We start from the raw sequence: 4,744 nt of genomic DNA, 5'->3' as shown, positions 1-4,744 counted from the left end.
ACTTGCTAATGCAGAACTTCACCCCCTTAACTCCTCTTGATTTACTGTGGCTAACTGCAGAAAATATTTAACTCTGCTAAATGGAATGGGACTTTGTCCTGGTTTCAGCTGGGATAGAATTAATTTTCTCCCTCGTAACTGTCACAGTGCTGTGTTTTTAATTTAGTACAAGAATAATGTTGGTAGGACACTGATGTTTTAGCTGTTGCTCAGTAGTGCTGACCCTAAGTCAAGGACTTTTCAGTGTCTCATGCTCATGCCAACGAGCAAGTGCACAAGATACATGGCCAGGACAGCTGACCTGAACTGACCAAAGGGACATTTCATACCATAAAACCTCATGCCCAATACAAAAGTTGGAATGATTGGCCAGGAAGGGCTGATCACTGCTCAGAGACCAGGAATGGGTCAGCAGGTAGTGAGCAACTGTGTTGTTCATCCCTTGGTTTTCCTGGGTTATATTCCTCTCTGTCTTTTTCATTTACCTTACTATTATTGTTACTATTATTGCTATTATTAAATTTTACTGTATTTCAATTATTAAACTGTTCTTGTATCAACCCACAGACTTTACCTTTTCCTGATCCTCTCCCCATCCCACTCATGTGGGTTGATGTGTGTCAGCCAGCAGCTGTGTGGTACTTAGTTGCCAGCTGAGGTTAAAGCATGACAGAGTTCTAAATATACTCAACTGAATTATGAAATTCAGTCTTGAAATAACACTCACTTTTGAAATAGGATCACTGATGAAAGGTTTCCTTCTACTTTTGCCAAAAAAAAAATACATTTCAACCCAATTTTCATCATTTGATCACTGAGTTCTGGTTAATCTAGTTGGAAGAGGCAACTTGGCCACTGAACAACAGCATGTCCACATGAGCAGGGTCATCAGGGTGTATAGATCTCCCAGCAGAAGTGGAAAGAGGAGACCTAAAACACATTTTGCACTGCCTGGATTTCTAGTGCTGCCTGATCTGCAGTGCTTCACTTGATTGATTCCTTGTTTACATTGAAATGAATAGATTTCCAGTGGTAAGGTTTCTGGATTCATTTCCAGCAATAAGTCTAATATAAAATTAACAATTTGAACTATGGTGACATCAGCATTAATTTCTGATGCCTCGATGGCATAATAAAAGCCAAGGTCTTTAAGAAACAAATCCTACAAGCAAACACATCTCAAACATTCTTCAAGAGAAATCAGATGGGCTTTACACCACAGCTTCAAAGCTAATACAGGTAAGACTGCTCAGATTGAGTTTCCTGCTCATGATGAAAGAAGTTTGGCTGGCCTAAGTTTGCCCAAGAGTGTGTTCTCAGCTTGGGATCTTCCAAGAGAAGAGGCTGCAAGCAGTGTCACCACGTGCCTCAGGGACAGGATCCCTTGAAATCTCTTACTCTAAATAAAGAATGCCCTGTGGAGCTCCATCCATTGGTAAATATAATGTTGCTGTTGTGGGTAAAAAGCCACAGGCTTTGTGTTGGGTTAGCACAGGTTTTGTGTTGAGTTAACACAGGCCTGAGAGCTTCTCAGCTTTTGCCTGGACTTGTCTCAGCTAGCTTGGAGCTCTGTTTTATCTTGCTTATCTGCACTAGTGAGCAGGTGGCTCTTAGCTTTTTTTAGTTTTAGTTTTGCTTAGCTTTGTATAATTGGTGTAAGGTCTCTAGTTTTGATATAAATAGGAATAGCAAGTAATTTAGCTGTGTAGAATGAACTATTTGTGACCCTAGACTAATGATGAAGCAGAAGGAATTAATGTTGGGATTGTAGTGACTATAAAGATTTGAACATAGGATAATACAAGGGACTATCAGTAACTCAGCAGTGAGGGCACAGCAAGCCTAGGAGGTGAGTAAAACGAGCTGTAGATATAACAAAAAAGTCTTTTATGTGTATAAGGTCTAGCATAAATAATAAATCGGGTGCTAGATAAGAATAGTCAGACAACAAAGAAAAATCAGTATAGTATAAGGTCTAGCATAAATAATAAATCAGGTGCTAGATAAGAATAATCAGACAACAAAGAAAAATCAGTATGGAATATGTTAACAAACACATGAAAATGGGCCCAAGAGATGGAACAAAGAGGAAACAGCCATCAACATTTCATTATGCTCCTCCCAACAAAATCAAAATCAGCTAGTTCCACCCCCTTGCCATGGGCAGGGACGCTTTGCACTAGACAGTTTGCTCAAAGTCCCATCCAGGCTGACCTTAAACACTTCCATGGATGGAACATGCACAGCTTCTCTAGGCAACCTGCTCCAAAGTTTGACTCCTTTTATCACAAGAGAGGGGAAAAAAAATCTGAACTTTTCCCTTGAGAACTGCCAATAAGCAAAGTCTTAGAAAAGGAAGTAAGTCATCCTATGATGTACTCACTTTTGCACTGCCTCATTTTTGAAGATGAAACACTTCCCAAGGCCCAGATTTTGAAAGAATATCAGTCACTGAGAATGTGAAAAAGACTCTTTAGATAAGTGGAACTGCTGTACTGTAGATCTGCCGTGCTGGGGCCAAAATGTCCAGAAAGGCCATTTGAGAAACACCCAAATAATATTTTTTTTCTCCCTGGGGATTACAAGGAGTTTTTCTACATTGTAGAAAACAACTGATGTGGAAAGGTCATGCTCCTTCTCAACTCTGAGTCAGCCACTCATTCTAATAAATTGAATTAAAGACTATGCAGTCCATTCTTTCATCCACTGGGACTTGTAAATCTGATTAGTGTCAATGAAGGTTGCAAGACACTCAGAAAAGGTAATACACCCTCCTTATAATGTGCATCTAGATGATGCATTACATATCCTGAAACCACTTTCTCTAACACTGTAGAAAACCTGCTATAAATACAGCCTTTTTCTCTAACATTTTAAAAGCATATAGATGCATAGAAATGGCATATAAATCACAGGACAGTGAGACTCTCATGATGAGCACTGTGAAAGCTGCTTAGCCTTGATAAAAGCATATAGATGCATAGAAATGGCATATAAATCACAGGACAGTGAGACTCTCATGATGAGCACTCTGAAAGCTTCTTAGCCTTGGTACAGTCCCTTAAAAACAAACCATAAATTCTAAAATAGCACATATGAGGATCCTCTGAGGCCTAAGATCCAAGGGCACTTACATGCTGAACATGCATTGATCAAACCCGTTAACTGTGTTTACCCATGGGTGAAAATCCTGTCCACAGAAGAGCAAGAAGCTGTAAAATGAAATTATTCAGCCAGGGGCTGCATTCACATGGGATCTTACTCAAAAGATGCTAAACTACCATTTGGTACCTAGCAGCAATGCTCAGTGGGTGGTTTTGTCCTAGCAAGATGTGTAGAGAGGAGTGAGATGGACTGATACTCTGGTTTGTGAGGGGAAGGAACATAGTAGATCTGAGGATATTTTTATAAGATGTGTGTGTTGATTGAAGCTGTGGTAAAGAGCTGCAGTGTACGGTAACATCATGTTCATTCCTGTTACAAGTAGAGATTTGTAAAAAGGAAACCTTAATGTCTCTCTTAAGTGTATTTTTCCCCTGTGAAACAGGCACTTAGTTGGTTTGTGAACTACACTCACTGTATAGATGGATCACATCATGCCACTGAGTTTCAGTCAGAGCTCACCATGAATTAAAAGATAGTGGATTGTTCTGCATAATGTCAATAACACGAGGTGCTATAGGGGATATTTCTTCCTCGTGATTACTTTGATCTGATAACTTTTGTAGCCCCTATTGTGCTATTATTAGAAAGCCAATATAACCTTGTTTAGGAGTTCTGCTTAAACCTGATGTTCACTGTATATGGCATTAATAATAGAGCAGCAATTAGCAGTTAGTTTTTATGTTGGGTCTTTGAGAATTCCCACCGTATTTTTATGTATATGTATAGGTAAATGCCTAAGTTTATTTTCTTCTCTCTTGCCTTGTTCTTATTTTACATGGGATCAATAATGACCTTGTTGAATAATGTGCCTTGTTTACTCTAATGGGCTTCAATTCAGTGCTTAGAATAGAGAACAGCTGGAAAAACCAGGGATTCTTCCATTGGAAAAAAATAAGGAAGACATTAGTTATATAGAGTAAGTAGAAATTACATGAAAGTAAAATGACATCTAGATCTTTATAAAATACATTACACCTCTTCTTTGGAATAAACAAGCTATCATTTACTTTAGTGCTCATTTCACTCAGTGTTTTTCAAGCTATAAATAATCTGAAATTCAAAATAAATCTCTCTCTTAAAAGCCACAAGTGGTAGAGAAAAACACTTGTTTAACAGTTTGGGACTTCAGAGAACAGGACAAAAGAAATCAGGTGAAAGGGAATTACATGAAGGACAGGTACATTTTCAGACCAAATAACACCCATTTTTCTCACTTTCAAAACAGGTTTTATTAGAACAGAAAAGTCTTGGACAGAGCAGCTTGTTTTGTTGAAAGAAATCATTTTGATAGATCCCAAATATTTCCTCTGTCATATGTGAAGAAGTAGCAGCATCTCTTATAAACAGAAAGAAGGACAAAGGCTGAAGATCTCAGAACCTTCCCTGGTGGGGAATGCCAAGTCTGCAGTTCTAGGCAGCAGCATTAGATTCTCAGAGCTGGTTTGTATAGAGCAATGTTTTACTGTCTGACTCTGCACCAGCAGAGAGCAGCACCATGCACATCACAGCTAGACCCTGCAGGCTGAGGAGTGGGTTTGCTTTGGTTCAGGGACACAGTGGGGTCTGTGGGCACTAACTG

Source organism: Acanthisitta chloris, unplaced genomic scaffold, assembly GCF_000695815.1.
Source record: "Acanthisitta chloris isolate BGI_N310 unplaced genomic scaffold, ASM69581v1 scaffold14504, whole genome shotgun sequence".
Lineage (NCBI taxonomy): Eukaryota > Metazoa > Chordata > Aves > Passeriformes > Acanthisittidae > Acanthisitta > Acanthisitta chloris.
Note: the sequence above shows the minus strand (reverse complement) of the source record.